Source organism: Echeneis naucrates, chromosome 6 (assembly GCF_900963305.1).
Source record: "Echeneis naucrates chromosome 6, fEcheNa1.1, whole genome shotgun sequence".
Taxonomy (NCBI): domain Eukaryota; kingdom Metazoa; phylum Chordata; class Actinopteri; order Carangiformes; family Echeneidae; genus Echeneis; species Echeneis naucrates.
The window spans coordinates 19,875,130-19,892,501 of record NC_042516.1 but is presented as its reverse complement, the minus strand read 5'-3'; positions in this window follow the sequence as shown (position 1 = coordinate 19,892,501).

Genomic DNA, 17,372 nt, shown 5'->3' with positions numbered 1-17,372 from the left:
ACAAACCTGTCTAAAGTCTCACAGCTGACTATGCAAATCAGACGGGAGAAAAAACAAGCCATGAGTCCTGTCTGCAGAGCTCAGTGACAGGGCTGCAGTTGATGCAGAGAACTGATGTGTGTGTGATCCCAGGAACAGCTAGCACTTTTACTAGAGGTGGGCTTCCAGACTGGATGGTCACTCTTCCTGACCTCCAGGGATCCTGATTTGAGATGGGAGAAACTTCCAGAAGGATGACTATCACTGCAACACTCCACTCAACTGGGTTTATGGAAGAGTGGCCAGAGAAGCCTCTCTTAGGTGAGTGTTACCCCCCCTCCTCCAACAAAAGCACCTAAAGGACTCTGAGTCTGTGAAAAATAAGATTCTCCGGTCTGATGAATCCAAGATTGATGTATTTGTCCCCAGCTCTAAGCATCATGTCTGGAGGAAACCAGACACCACTCATCTCCTGCTCAATACCATCTCAGTGGCGTAGCATGGCGGTGGCCACTTCATGCTGTAGCGGTGTTTTTCAGGAGGAGGAGGAAACGTTGCCAAATTCAGCAAATTACAGAGATATCCTTAAGTAAACCTCAAACAAAAGCCCAAAAGCAGTACCTCAGACTGGGTGGCAGGACAATGACCCTGAGCACACAGCCGAGACAATGAAAGAAAGACTTCAGGGCGACTGTGAATGTCCTTGAGTGACCGAAATGGCTGATGGTGCCCATCCAACCTGGCAGACTTTGACAGCATCTGCAAAGAAGAATGGAGGAAATCCCCAGACCCAGTGTCAGGTTTAAGGATTGCTGGATCCAAAACCAGACCATGGTGGGAGAACGGTTCAAAGATCTGTGTTACAAAGGAAATAAATAAAAGATGTCTTTTGGTAAGAAGTTCCAAATGGTATGATGAGAATACCAAAACTCCCAAAAAAAGACGACAGCTGATTCTCAAAAATGTGAACGAGTAGACGAACAAAACATCTGGGAAACACAGAAGAGGTGTGGACAGGAAGCACAGCAATGGTGCACTCGCAAAGGAAATGACTTCAAAATAAAACAGGAAATGAACTGACACGCCAAAAAAAAAAAAAAAAAGGAGTCTGTAAAAAGATGGCATGACGCCAAGTTACAAAGTTTGTTGCTTCACGGTCCTTCAAGTAGGCAGTGAGTAAAGTCTCGAGTCAGGTTTAAGGTGTGTGATTAGTGTAGGAATTTCTCAATTAGTACATTTGAAAGAGATTTTTAATTCCATTTTACCTTTCTCATGACAGGACAGACTGAAGGAAAAAGGCAGCAACACAACAATGTGAAAAAACGGGAAGATTTCTAAATGCTCTCTGAAAGTCTGTATTTGAGTGTACAGAAAGATGAACACGAATAATTCATTTAGGCTGATGCTTCTAAGTGTTTTCCTGAGATTATACTTTATACCTGCGCATTCAATATGCTAATCATTTCATCAAACAATGTCTCAGGAGTTTCAAAATATGTGTTTGAAATTTCTGCAGGGCGGGTGGCGAGTCCCCTCCATCATATGAAATGTTGATCTTTGGAGGTTTTTCAAAGACTTAGCTTTGATTTTGATCTAAACAAACACCTCTCTCACCACAACCCTTTCTCCTCCACTCACTCTCTAAAAAGCAGTTTGCTAATTTGAGAGCAATTACTGCAACATAATGAAGGAGGATGTGCACATTTAAACATTTATACAGCCGAAACATCAACGGGCACGTTTTGTGCTCATAGAGTTGAAAATATGTGGGGCCCATTCATCCAGTATACTTCTCTTTGGTCAGAGATTCTACTTAAGCTTTTCCTTGTGAATGCACCTGCTTCTCACCCTTGTCTGTCTGCCCACTTTGCTTCTTTTATTTAACACATCTTCTTCTCTTTTTGCTGGAGGGCACGGTATGCCATTGTGCAGAGCGGGTATTGTTTCATGATATGTGTGAGAATGAGCAGTGGCCTTGCAAATCATTCGTTATCAAGCAGAGATCTGTACACACGCTCGTGTTTGCATAGTTATCTGCCTGCGATGAGCTTTAGTTAAATCCCCAGATATGAGGATAAGTCGGATGAGCTGGTCACTTATTTAAAAATGACTTGGTCTACATCTCACAACTCTCCTGCTGTGCATTTCTTTTGATTTGCTTCCATTGGAGATGTTTTACAAATATCCAAGTATTGGTGGGAATGGTCACAAATAATAAATTCCACCTTTTTGGTGATTCAAAGTCAGGCAGATATGTTTCTTAATATAACATTGCAAAAAATACAAAGAAATCATTCCCTATTGTTTTTTTGTTTTTTTCACATTGACCCCCTCAAATAATCAAAAGCATACTTAAGAACAACAAACGTTAAATAACCGGTTCACTGAATAGTGCACAGATGAGCACTGAGCTCTGAACATCAGTTCATTTCCAGAAGCTGCAGCAGGTATGTAAACACCTTAAGGATGAAGTGATTCAAAGAGTGAGTCGTGACAGTCTGGCGGATGGTGAGAGAGACAGTTAATGCTGGCCAGACGTCCTCCCTCCTATAAAGTGAGACAAACACAGCACTGAGCATGCATGTGCTGCTGATGTCTTCAACACTGAAGGCTGGTTCGACTGGATGGCCTGCATTCCCTTTTATTGTGGATATACCAGCTAAACAAGTTGATGGGTCCTCTGTGAAATGCTATAAAGGACAGATGTCTTATATCACAGATGGCCCATAGACAACACTGTGTGGGCTTGTTACGAAGAGCAAATAATGTCTTGTGTCACTGTTCAAAGGCTAAACTGTCAGTAGCATGACATCAAATGGCTGTCAAGTGCTGCCCTGGGAAACACACTCCCAGAGCTCAGATACTGTTTAAACTGTTTTAACTAATGGCTTTCTAGGGTTATGCAAATGGGCAGCACGGTGCCGTAGTGGCTAGAGCTGTCGCCCCACAATAAGAAGGACGTGGGTTCGGTTCTTGGGCCTGGGGCCCGTGTCCTCCGGGTGGTCCGATTCCCTTCCACCGTCCAAAGACATCATGTTTGGGTTAACTGGTGACTCTAAATTTTCCGTAGGTCTGGAGGAGTGCGAGTGTGTGTGGTTGTGCGTCTCTGTCTGTTTCTGTGTGTTGGCCCTGTGATGGACTGGTGGAGCCTGCCCTCACCCAGAGGGAGATGGGATTGGCTCCAGCACCCCTGCAGCCTGAAAAGGGGAAAAGCGGCAGAAGTTGGATGGATGGGTTATGTAAATTTAAAGGTTTCATAATTGTCATTTATCTGTACTCTGAATTCAAACATTTTTTAGAGTTATGGAATGAAATCCATAACACAGTCTCAAAGTCAGACTGTGGTTGCCTCACCAGCCGCCTCTGAGCCCAGTGAGTCTGCACTCTCTGTGTGAAAAGGAGACAGAATTACCAGCAAACTGGGCCTGGTGGAGAAATGCATTCCACTTGGATGGACGACCAGCAGTGCATCTTGGAACTAAGCTTTTGGAAACAGCCACCCAGAAGTGTTGCCTGAAGCTAGAATTATCCCGTTCCACTCTCAGAGTCAGTCTTAACTGTGGGGAAATGGGCGCTTTTGGCCCCCTTAAGCAGACTCAGCAGCCGACACCTGCTGCAGACTTGGGTTACAGGTGCCTGCTGTCCCTTCAGGCCATTACTTAACAGATCAGACCATTTTCCAGACGTAGGCCCAGGAGAGACAGGAAGCAAATGGATGTTGAGTTATCTGATGGAGTCTAGCTAGAGCAAGGTCCATGTCATCAGATTAGCAGTTGCTCGGAAGAGTGTTTGACAATGTGATTTTATTATTATCCTTACTGGAAGCATTCAATATATTTAATATATAAAAAAGATTTGCCAGTGACATAAAAACTAAAAAGGGTTATACCTCTCTTTCACAGAGTGATGAGAAGCTGACTTGCTCTCACCTAAATTCTCAGAGTTCATTTGCATTTCAGTCTTGAGATTGGCCAAAATAGAACTGGCAGAGTGCAGTGATGAACTCAATGGCTCTAAAAGAACCTATCTCAGTGCAGAACCTTGAGAGGAAAAACTTTCAAGGAAGCTTTTTCATTGCCTGCCTTGACTGTAAGGAGATTTTCTCAGGGAGTGTTAAGTGCTTGGGCCTAAACGTGAGGGCCATCATTCACTGATGCCTTCTGCCAGAGGGACTTTTCACCGAGGGGGCTTAGCTCATCCTCTTTTGGATACACGGTCAAATTCTAAGCAGTATTTTTAGAGCATCAAGGCCGTGTGTCGTGTTGCTTCAAAGACAAAGACCCAGAGAAGTCCTGGAGAAGTCAGATCCTCCACTTTTATTCAGCCACTCAGAAGACAGTGCTGCAGAGTGTTTCTGCTGTGGCAGGAGTTTTCAGAAAGCACAGGAGGGGGTTGGGGAAGTGGGGGGACAGAACAAGATCAGTGAACAGCCTGCACTTTCCCAGGCAGGTCACAGTGCCCATTCACACACCAATTTACATTGATCAGCACTCTCCATAGTTGTTTGTGCACCAGGGGTTTTGCCCAGAAACCCTGCCATAAATCAACCATGGCCTGAATCCAGCATTGGGGGGAGGTGGGAGGGGGGGGTGTTAAAACCCTTTTTTAAAACGAGCGCAGTGGCAACAAAAGCTGCAGGAGAAGCATTTCCCTGATGCGTCTCTCTCTGCTGTTAGCCACCGTTTGGTTTTCCCTCCCCAAGTTTAGCTCGTATTTGGCGTAGATCAAAGCGCAGCACATTTCACAGAGAATCATGCTGTGAATCCCAGCGGTCACTTGAAAGCTCTGACAAAAGAAATAAAGTGGAAAGATAAATTGTATTTGACACATATTCAGTCAGTCTGTGTTTCAAGATTGTGGAGCTATTTGTGTAATGAATGTGTAAATGCTCACTATTTTAGATGGAGTAGTCAATAATTACTCTAATGACTAAATCAGAGTTAACTTCTGATTCTACATTGTGTGTCCTCTTTTGTTTTCCAGGATACTGGATATTAGACTTTCTTGTACACTGCAGTCAGCTGAATATATACATACACAACACACATGGGCTCATAAATATGAAAATTGTGCCCAACAGGTGGCGGATAACTAACAGCAAAGTTAGGTTTTTCCTGGCATACGCAGGAAATAAATTGACACGAAAGCTCCAGTACCCAGCCTGTGAGTAGTCTATATACTTTCTTTTTGTAAACAAATCTTGTGAAAAGACCTATATACAACTAATAGAGCCAGCTAGTAGCCTACAACTTCCTGTGTACCCCCTAATAGCATATCCCTCTGCCATAGACCTGCTCTGCTAAAGCTATTAAAAACACATCATCTTTACTGTTGCACTAGGTGACATGATAAAGATCAACACAATCATTTTTATTTTGAGGCGGTGTCGCTGTAAGGCTTTGATGCTGGTGAACCCTTACAAACAGGATGAAAGCCAGCGGCATTCAGGTTGAAAGTGGTGATGGAGAAATGAGCAGCATCAGTCAAGCAGGCTTTTCATTTCTTCGTAATTCCAGAGCTTGGATTTTTTCACTGTTGACTATAGAGAGGTCCAAAAAGTTCAACAACACTCAGAATCATGCAGCAGACTGGTGGACAACAAAAGCAGTCTCAGTGGCATAGTAGATTTGAGCAGCAGAAGTGTGGAACCCGGCACACAGACCTCCACTCTCTGCCGATACCTTTTTGAATTCACTGAATATTTCTGTTTCCACGAGAAAACTGATTTAGAGTCAGTCGTATGAGTTCTAACTGGAACGGATCAGACCACATATCTGCACTCCTCCAGGGCCGTCACTGTCTAACTGTTGTTTACAGTTTAAGATTCTCCTCTTGCTTTACAAAGCACATCATGGTTTGGCTCCTCAGTATTTATCAGACACGCTGTCAGTATGCCGTACCAGCAGATCTCTCAAGTCACAAGGTGGAAATTTCTTCGCTTTCTGGTGAGATAGTTTTCTGGCGGCCTGCTGAACTTGGATCTGCTCCCATTCTTTCCAAACAAGACTTTGGTGATTCACTTTATATGAATGTATGTGTATTTATGTGTGCATGGATGTTTCTGTGCACCACATTTCTTCCTTCTTTCTTTTGGTTTTAGTGGTATTTTGAATGCGTTAATGTTCATTTAATTTGAATAAGATACCAAACAAAAGCCAAACTAACCAAACAGAAAAAATTTTTACCTCTTCCCCTCTACAGCTTAAACTCTTGGAGTTGGAAGCCTCTAAGACAATGATTACGATGTGTTTCCAAATTAAAATAGCAACATAACAACAATTAATTTTCTGAATTTTTTCAATTTAATGAGGCGGATGCCTTCCAGATCTCTCTCAGTCAAAAACGCACTCCTGCTGCTGTAAATTCCCCTTCCACTGAGGTAGCGTTTGTTGAAGAGGCTACAATTTTGCCACCAGCTCTGTGAATTGGACACAGTGCTGCTCTGATCTAAATGTCAATGCTGCTGTTTAGCAGATATAATGTTACGATGATTGCGCTGCCACCTTTTAAAGACAAAGCTGTTTTTCACCGGTGGGGCTGCAAATCACGATGCCTCACACCTTGGTGCATCTGCGCTGAGTTTGCCTTAGACAATAGCCACCAATAATCAGACATTAAATTTGTTCTCATTATAAAACATATTAACTGGATTTGCCCTCCTTTATAGTGAAACACGAACACGTGCGGGGGAAGAGAATGGCCTTCACTTGTTTAATTAGTGACATGATATAATTATTGCCTACAATAGATTTCTGGTATGATCATACAGTCCATGTGGTGTCCACAGACTCCACATACAGTTAGTAAAATGGGAAGAAGGTATAATGTGTCATATTTTCATCCATGTGTTTCTTGTGTTCAATGCAGGCCAGACACTGAAAATCTGGATGGTGCTCTACAGCTGCACTAACCTTTTAATACATTTGCAACTGCGAAGCACACTTAACACAGGCTGTCTGTCTGGACCGAACCTCTCCTTTCCTTCTGAGCAGGAATAAGAAAATGATATTAACATCAACACCACCATTATCCTTTTACTCAATGGTGTTGTCAATAGAAAATACGCTTTCTAGAGAAGGTCGCCTCTTTCCCCAAACAGGTGGCATCCTGCCATGGCCAGGGTGCCAAAATAGATTATATTTAAAGGCGATGCAAGCTTTCAAATGCATGAGAATGAGATTCATGCTGCGTTGTAAATCTGTTTACTTCAAAAATGTCAGTGAACTACATTAAAACAACAGCTGCTAACCTGCCATGACAACTCTATCAAACAAGACAAGGCATGCTGTCTCAGCATCCACTTTGGGTCCATGCTGTTTGACTGATGACGTGAAAGTTTAAGCACAACCTAAAACCACACCTAGGGTTGCCATCTCCCTGAAAAATAAACAAGGGACATCTAGTTGGCAGAGCCGGCCACCCCGATTGCCTCCAATTGTTTTTCAGCGTATTTTCAATCTCCAGGGAAATACAGGACAAGGTGTGTGCCTTTCTAAGTTCAATACGGGACGGTTGGCAGCCCTAGACACATCAGCTTATTAAATGAGATCAAAGTGTATGCAGCAGAGAGATTTTGAGAGGGGTTAACAGAGATGGACGAAAAGGCTGGAGGGGCAGAGAGAAAGATGATATCAACCAAGTGATTGAGATGCAGAACAACCAGGACAGACAAGTTGAGAAGCGGGCCATGAGTCATTGATTGGCACTCTCATACAGCCAGGACAGATTCCTCACCAGCACTGAAGTGTTTGATTCAAAGTGTATTGACAAATGTTCCCTTGAGCCTGGAAAGGGGAGGATGTATTCGATTAATGGGCAAAACAAGTGTATATGTTAGAGGATTAACTAGAGGCAGGGCAGAGGGGCAGAGCAAAATTGTGGCTCTGGAGCTCAGCAGTGTCTACAATCAGTATATTAATTTTGGTAGGGTGTGATAATCATTCAGAGGTGTTGACGACAACGGTGCTACTTTGATTGAAGATTTTACTGGGAATCAGTCCAAGCAAGAGCACCAGAACTGTGACATTAACAACGTAGCATATCCGGCGTACGACTGTTTAAATGCGTATTGATGGACTGTGTTGAATGGCTTAAAGGACAGGCAGCGAAATGAGCGGAGGTGCTATCAACAATCAAACGTTTAAATTGTATATTCCATTCCACTTAGCAACTTGGGTGGCTGAGAGTAATCACTTTAAAAAGCTACAGAGTTAAGTCTGAGGAGTGCCAAATTGGATAAATTTAATGCGCTGCACACACCATCATGTTTAAACCCATAATACTTCAACTGTACCCAAAAATGATTGCATTTCTCAAAGCTCCCCTCGCTTCTCGGTGTCCTGCCTTGTTTTCCTCCCTTTCTTTGTGAAGGAGCCTTTGTCTCTCTCTTTGTCTGAGGGGAGTTGTTGAGTTTCAGCAGAAACCTTCTCAGAAAATATAGTATGGCACAGATTGATTATAGGTCTTTGCTAATACATCAGAGACTGCCACGCTGTAGAGATGTTGCTCGGAGTGAAGGGGAAACGGATAAATCTACCAGCATAGGCTTGGCTGGTTGCACTGTACAAACAGCTGACTATGGCCTCTTTCTCTGTCGCACACCCAACTAAATTTGAATAAAGTGTTTTTCCAATCAACAAACTGATGAGTACTTTATTTGTGATGATGACTGCATATGTTTTTATATATGTTCCTGGCTGTCAATCCAAAAGCGGCTCATCAATTCTCTTTCATTTTTCCATCCGTCATACAGCCGACACTGCAGTACTTCCTCTGAGGGGGGGAAAAAAAAAAAAAAAATACTTCCAAGCAACTGCTGCGACAGCTTAGTGAGAGACGACTATCAAAAAGATATAAGGAAATCACAACTAATTTGTGAGCTGGGACATTTTGCTGCTACTTGAACGTATTTTAAGGGTTAAGATGGAGCAATCAATATCCACCCTATCCTGCACTTGCATGGTTTTTTGTTACACAGTGAAGCAGCACTGAAGTTAATGGTACAAAAAAGTGAGTGCGTGCTAAGTGTGCCTTTGCAGTGCTGAAAGCCTGATTCATCATTCAGTGGATGCTCACAGATCAGACCTTTAGGACTACAAGCACTTTCAAGTGGTAGAAATCATCTCTTTGCCTGGATCACACTGACAAAAGACACATTTTTTTTAAATCTTGGCTTTCATGAATTCGAAAGGCCACGAGGGGTAGCCAGATATTATTTCTGGCAGAAATACTATAGGCCAATATTTGTAGTCTGAAAGACATTGAATTTTTCATCAAGTCATGAACAGCAGTCAATATTACATGTTTAGCAAGTTGCCATTCTGCTTTGAAATTTACTGTGTTACTGCTAAGCACTCAGAACAATGGACTCATAGTCTCTCCACTCATGCATGCTTCATCGTTAAGTTCAAGGATTTCACCGTTGTTTTTGCAATCTTCTGCAAGCTCACTTCACCTGATGTGTAAGCATGTAATAACATTTTACAATAGATATTGGATAAATTAGACTAAACCAACTAGAGTTGGTATTATAGTTGGCTAAATGTCTTATTTACTACTTGAAATTGTTATGTTTCTGTTAAAGCATCCGATTTTGTTGTAGGAGCTGTTGACAGAGTTGATCGAGTCGCGCTCTGTGTAATGTAGTGCAGTAATGGTAAAGTCAAGCCCCTGGATCAGAGTTTTCTAGTCCTTTTTGGATTTGGTTTTCTGGCTGCCGTTAAAAGTGTCTTTCTTTGCTTTGGAAGGTTGCTCACTGAGTGAAGTGACCTGGAAGCAGCTACATGGCAGCCATGATGAGAGCTGGTCGAATTCTCGAAATGGTAAGGAAAGGAGCTTCGGTGCTTTAGCAAACAAAACACTGAAACTCGTTTTATGAAGGAAAAAGCGACCTCACACCATTTACAGAATCTCACCATTCCACCACAGCAGATCCATTTAAATGTAGGAATCCTTTATGACTGACTAATGATGGATATATGAATATAATTTTCTTTAACCACTTGCTCTTTTTGACTTGATTCAAAATCTCAGCTCGGCATGTTTATGTCATTTTAACAGGTCTGTTTTTGTGGTTTGGAAAGGATTTTTTTGTTGTGTGTGTGTGTGTATGTATGTTTTATAAATAAAGTTGGTTAAAAAATGCATTTGGGCTTCTCTGCACTGCGGTACTTTATTTCCTTCTTTTCCTGGAGTCTAATATATTCTTTTGTCCATCTTTCCTTGAACCCTCGGCGAGGTCAAGGAAAATAATCTAGGAAAGGAGATTATTTGGAGATTTGGACCGCTGACCAGCACATTTATGTCAAAATGGCCTCAGTAAAAAAAAATCGGTGTGCCTCTATTGGAAAACAAAATGTATCGGTGCTGAAGGCAAAACAAATAAACATGATATTTTAATGGAGCCTGACTGTGCAAAGCTTCATTTGCCTTTACTGTAGATATTTTTCTGTAAACAATAATGCTCTGAAAATATCCTGTGACCTCTAAAGGAAATGAATGGGGTTTTTTTTGGGGGGGGGGTTCAATGTGGAAATGTAACAATAGCATAATGGTTTTTCAGGGCACTTAAAGATTACGTTATTGAAAAAGTGTACAAGACAATGAAATGAAACTTTGCACAGTTAAGAAGTAAAAATGAAAGTGTTATTGAAACTGCTTTAGTCTGGTCTGGTTTGACTTCAGGAACTCCGGCACATTCCTCCAGCCTAAAGGAAACCACTTCAGTTAAAATGCCTTCCTGGACATTAACAAAACGTGGTCAGCTTGTTGACTGTTAAAATTAACAGAAAGTTTTGTTGTTGTTTGTTTGACCTTCCGTCAGTTCCGGCTCGTCAGTCCAAAGCTGTGAATTTCCTTTGCGGACCAGCCGTGGAGCTGATAACGACCTGTTTGTGAAAAGATGAAGACCTCCTACAAGCTGCTAAAGGGCCACAGCTCCACTTTCGACCAGCTTTCTTCTCCGCTTAGTGTGAGTTACCTGATTCTCCATGAATGTTGTGTACGGAGTTATTATTGTTGAGGGCTGTGCTCTGATTTGTATTGTTTGCTGGGAACTGCACAGTGGAACAGTGGTTTGTTACTGTTGTTTTGTGGTAAAAAAGGTTCTCAGTTCGAACCCCAGACTCGAGGCCTTTGCGTGCCGTTAGCATGTACTTTCCTAAGACAAAATATAGTTGTGTTAATTTGATTTCTAAGTGTGTGTCAGCCCCGTGATGGGATGGAAACATGCTCAGGGTTTCCTTTATCTTGTGATGATGCCCATTGTGAAAAAGAAGAATTTGACATTAAGATGGCAATTAATTTGAAGTTAAATCTTATCAAGTCTACCGAAAAGAAATGATACAGGAATACCTGAATATTTCTGAAAAGTTGAAACAACAACTGGTTGTGGTTAGAATGTGGTAAAATGTATTAGTATGTCAACACTGTCTCAGCTGCTTCTTTTACACAGTTTTAAATGGGGAAGTCTTCTAAACACTTCGGGGCACCATGAGTTTCATGTGCACCTTGTGATTTAGCCCACTCTGCCAGAATCACCTCAGTTCTGCTGTGTCCCCAGGACCACGTTTGTTGTTGGGTTGTTTTTGTTTTTGTTTTTGTTTTTTTGGCTCTGCCCAGTCAACAAATGTGATTATTCCGCTGCCAGAGCTGCTCTGTGTCGGGGAGTGTTTGCATCACTGAAATTGCAATCTGTGGTATATGTACGCATTCTGTGTGCATGTTAATGAACCAATGAGAGCTGATAAACATTGTTGCTGCCTTCTGCAAACTACATGGTTTAGAGATGTTAATTACAGCACTGCAGCTGGCAAAATACAAGGTATTCAAATGTTTGATGTTATGATAGATGGGAAATGCATATTTCTTGGAGACAAGATATTTAAATATTTTGGAAAGATAAAGAAAATGCAGTAAACTGGCTTACTATGACCCAGCTATCCTGGCTGATTGATAATCTACCTTCACAAAGCTGTATATCAGTGCTGGGATGATGATGTACCACTGGCTGCCAACATAATGCCTCATGCATGGCACCAATTCCTCAGCACAGAGACCTTAGCGATGCCAGCCACATCCAATCAAGACATTGTTCCACAGCTCCACAGAGGTTACCAAGTAAGGGGACAGACCAAAGGAGCCCCATTTGTAATGAATGGCAGTGGAAGTCAGAGCAGGATAGATAGAAAATGAGATAGAGGAGGAGAAAAAGAGGAAAAAGATAGAGTGAGGTAGGACTGGATGGGGTAGTTAGAGTGGATTGCAGGATTGCGTCAATGATAAGAGATGGTGAGATCAATTCTGGACGAAATGAGAAAGATTGATTTGCCAGTGAAACAAAGGAAGTAGTGGCAAGGGCAGGTATGTGAGGAAAGAGGGAACGAGAAGGAGGGAAAGATGACAGAACAAGAGATGTCACTTGTAGGTGAAAGGAAGCCACTGGGAGTAACAAGTAACAGACCATCAGACAAAAGCTAAAACTGAAGAACACTTTATGTGCAGATATTTAATGTGCCAATCAGGAATATTAAGCAGAAGTCATTTCCGAGATTTAACTTTCATTCCTCTCGTGGATTTTTTTCATTTTAGCTCAGCTTTGGATTGAAATTGATTTAGTGATTTTTTTTTTATTATTATTTATTTATTTATTTATTTATTTTTATTTTTTTTACTTCAGCCTAATTTGTTTGTGGAGATCTGGCAAACTGCCATGGTTTATTCATTCTTTTTGTTAATTTATTTATTCATTGTGTTATTCATCTGTTTATTTTTCTCTCTTAGTTACCAACTCATAGTAAAATGATCTTTTCCCAGTGGTGCTTCAGATGAATGAGAAAGCCTGTAGAATAAATAGCGTCATTTACTTTTATTATTTATTTCCTTGGCAGAGCTGCTGAACTGTGTCGACTGCTGCATGTATTTGACACCGCATGTCCTTGTTTGATTTTTAATTTTCCTAACCGTAGGAACCTTGGTGCAGCAAATCGGAAGCTCTCAGGTGGCTAAATTTTTTTATTTATTTTTTTGTAATGAGACCAGGCATATATTTATTTGTTTTTAACCTTAGAAAAGCTGTAAGGATAAATGGACACATTAATGCATGGACGTCATTTTTGAAGAGCTCATCTTCACTCTTGCGCTCACTTTTTGACCTCAGTTGATGGACATATAGTCAGTCATGACTGCATATGTGAATCAGCTGAATTTATCATTGCAAGCGTTAGATCTCTGTCAATTTGTCCGTCTGTCTCTCTGGCCCCTGCTCTGCCTCTCTCTCTTCACTCATCCACTTACTCTTCTTTTACACCTCGGGCAAAAAGCGAGGTTGCTATCCTCATTAACCTTCCTGACTCTCTCCAGCTCACCTCAGGCCAGCCATGCCGTAAGCCGCTCTCATTACTTCTGCATCAAGCTGGGGTGACAGCGACTGAAGGTAGGAAGCGTAGACAGTAAGAAGGAGATAGACAAAAGTCAGCTGGAGAAGGAAGACTCATAATGGGTGACAGAGAGGGAAATAAAAAAAAAAAAAGAGAGACAACAACTGAGAACAAAATAAACAAAGAAATGAAAGAAAGGCAGATTTAAAGGAGTGATCTGCTTTAGTGTGGTTAAATGAAAAAAACGCCAAAAGAGACTGAATGAGAGGGACGGCAGGGGCAGAGAATCCATTAGGGAACTCAGGAGTGGGCTTAGATGATGTGTGAGCCAGTCATAAGCAGATATGCTCAAAGCTTAAAACTATAGCACTCTGTGTGGTTATCCATGATATATCTCTGGTTTGAGAAATCAGTCATTCATCAATGCCACATCCCTGTTGGCTGTGAAAATACCATTTCCGGCTCTGAGCCTCTTCTATCTATCCTACAGAATCTGACTGGGCTGAGCTGATTTTGTGGCCCCCCATTTCTGCTGCATTACGGCTGAGTCTGAGTTCAATAATCCTCACAAAAGTATCCTGAATTAATGAATTACTCCTTAAAGTGCAACAGTTATAGAAACAGATAGATGCAAAAGTGCTCTTGAGGCTAATGAGGCAGACAATTTTTTCACCCTTCCACCGCTGAAAAGTTCGTTTTGCTGCCCGTTTATTTCCAGATCTATGGGGTGTGTAGATGATTAATGGCATAAGGAATGCTCTTGAAGTGCTATAATTAAGAATTTTTTAATTAGCAGAGGATGGTTTGTGGAGTGATACACAGCACTTGTTCCCACACTGAAGGAAAACAACACAGCTCAGCAGCAAAGGCTTCCTTATGGCCTGAAGGCAAGCAGTGGACGCTAACTATGGCACTGATGTGACATGAAACACGACCGGTCGATCCAACATCAGTCTGCGCTAATAAAGTAATTACGCTGATGTATTTTTTGTCATTGTACTTCAGTAGCCCATGTCATTGACTTAGCGACTTGGATCTTGAGAGCCAGAGTGTTGCAGTGATTAAGTTTGCGAATTAAAACCAACAGAAAATGGCAGTTGCATTTTGACAGCCATAAAACAGAGAGAGAGAGGAGACATGATTAAATCCTATCATCTGTTACGGCTCTGCTCATGGCTGTGATCTGGCTTCAAGGCCGCATTCTCCGACGTGCTCAGGCTCCATTTCGCTACTCAAAAGGTGAGTCTCCATCATTCTCCTCCCGTGGGGAAACACATCGGTGTACATAGGCCTTCGTACGCCCACACACACACACTCACACGTACACAATCATCCTTTGCTTAAAGCAATTAGGAGCCATTACCAAGACGGAGTACAACGCTTATGTTTTGACCCTCATATTGAGAACCCCCCCCACCACCATTAATTCCCTTCTCTCTCTCTCTTCAAACCCTTTCTGCATACTCCCCTTGGCATGCCGTCTTTGTCATCTCCCCTTCAGATTCAGATGTAGCTCCTCAATTTCAAGGTACTTTACAGGCATAGCATGTTGTAGCAGCAGCAATCAGCGGTGAAAACAATTGTGTGCTTAAAGTCGATGTAACAACATCAACTTGTGAGGCGCTAACAGCAAGGGTGATATCAGGAGTGGAAATGAAGCAAATTAATAGGTTATGGCTAATAAATCAATTTTCTTGAATTAGGAATTTGTTAAGCTGTTTTCTTCCCGGCGCTTTCTCTCAGTAGAGAAAGTTTAAACAGAATAAATATGATAATGTTACAACAGGAGGAGATTTAAAGTCAATTGACCCCTGTCATTTTCTTCTCACCCACCACTCCCCTCCTCTTCCTTCTCATATTTTTCATGTCATTCAGAATCCTAATCCCCATCCCCCCGACCGTTCTCTCTGCTGATCCAACTATCACTCTCCATCCGTAATCCCCAACATGAATCTCCCATCCAATTCACCCCTTCCCCCGTCTGTAGTCCATTTCTCCAGGAACAAGGGAACTCACAATTTCTCTGCAAGTATCTTCCTTTCTTTTCCCTTCCTGTTCCATATCTTCCTCTCTAGCTTTCACTGCCCCCGTCTTTCTGCTTCCTTGCACCTCCCAGGAGAACGTAATTCAGAGGACAAGCCTTCCGAGACCATAGACTCTTGCTCACTCTCCCCCTGCTCCTCTGTCCTTCCATCCTTCTCAGCAGGGTTCTCTGAGGGACAGTGATTACAACCAAGTGACTGCCGCCCCTGCCATGCCAATTAATGTGGGGGGCTTAAAGATGGAGCAAGGGGAAAGAGGGAAAAAGTGCCCGTGCCGGCATCTCCATACATTATCATACTAAACAGGCTGGTGGGGTTTCTCCGCCGAACTGGTTGTTCTGCAGCAGACACTTCAGGGACAAGTTACCACAGCCTGATGTACTCCAAGTCAAACATGTTTGCATAAACTGCCCTACTCCCCTAACAAGCCCGGCGAGGTGTCCTTCTATGTTTGTCCTTACAGTCAAAGTGTCATCATCTGACATTATTGTGTGAGTTTGTTTTATACTCCATTAATTGGGTATGAAATGACATTTCACCCAGGGCGCTCAAGATGTCTGTGTCTCTGGCTGTGGTTGACAATACTGATACTAATGCTGCACACTAAGGTTTATACCCTTACTCTTATGAGTATAAGCCTGTATATACAAACATATCCGCACTGTGCTACAATGCATCTTGCACTGTTTCAAATAGCTAACTGCCAAGTGTGGTTAAGTTGCAATCCATCTAAACAGCCTCACTCTTCCTCCCCCGTTATAAGTAATGATGGAGTCAGTGGTAGTGTGGACTGTCAGTCACACACCACCATGCATCATCACCTACAACAAAGCCTGATCACTGTGACTCCAAGAATTCATTTCACACTCAAAGTAATAATCACTCTGCTTTGCTCCGACAGCACCATGACAGCCCCTGAAGCTTGTTAGGTCAGCACAAGATGGGCTAAAAGTAAATGCTCACTCACCCAAGTCATTAAACATAGAGAGATGATGAGAGTGTAACATTTTTGCAGAAATGATTGGGATCAATAAGTATGGGTTACTGCAGCCCAAAAGAACCTTTACTTAGAAAGAAATTAAAGACTGAATGTAAAAGCAGAAAAGGTCAGGGCACTAGGATGACTGCTCTAATTAGTGTTACCTTCTAAGAAGAGGAGGTCTTCCTTTTCCCGCTCTGCTGTGAGGAGCAGGGCCAGGCAGAGATAGATTCAGAAACAGCTTGAAGCCCCAGATTTCCCCAGTTTATCACACGGCATTGTAACATTTTCTTTTACCAGACCTAAGAGGCCTCGGCCTGTGTTTGTTGCTGGACAGATCCACTTACCTTCACTTTTGCATTCAGCTAGCATTTTAGTTTGCATCGGCACAACCTTAATATACTTTCCTTCTACTTTTGGGTCACTCAGCTTTCCTTATTATATTTAAAATTGGTCTGTCTATTTGCCCATTGCACCAATAGGTTTGTTGTCCAGAAGTAGTCGGTATTGAGAGCTGTACTGTAAGTTGTCATGGTTGAGTCTAGATCGTGAGTCTCTGAGAGACGCTCTAGTCCAGTTCAGTGGTTGTGTGATGCTGAAATGATGCAGCATTAATGAGTGTTCACGTCCTCCTTGGCTGTATTGGGACAATGCTCTTAGATTAAATAAATAAATCAATCAATAAATATTTATATGTTTAAAAAAAATGAGGAAAAAAATAAATAAATTGAAAATTTGAAAACATTGCACCAGACTGAGGACCCAAGATATTTTTACGCTGACGAGTCAAAAATCATAGATAGATGATAACTGGCACTACATTCATCTTTATTGGCCAGCCTGGTCAATAAGAGATAGGCACCTGTTTGGAGAAACTGACACAAACTCTTAAAAGATAATCTGTGGCACTGGATTGGAGCAAAATTACATGTTTTAAGATTAGATGCTTTTGCGATTGTTAAATGAAATGGTAGATTCCAAATATTGTGGTACATC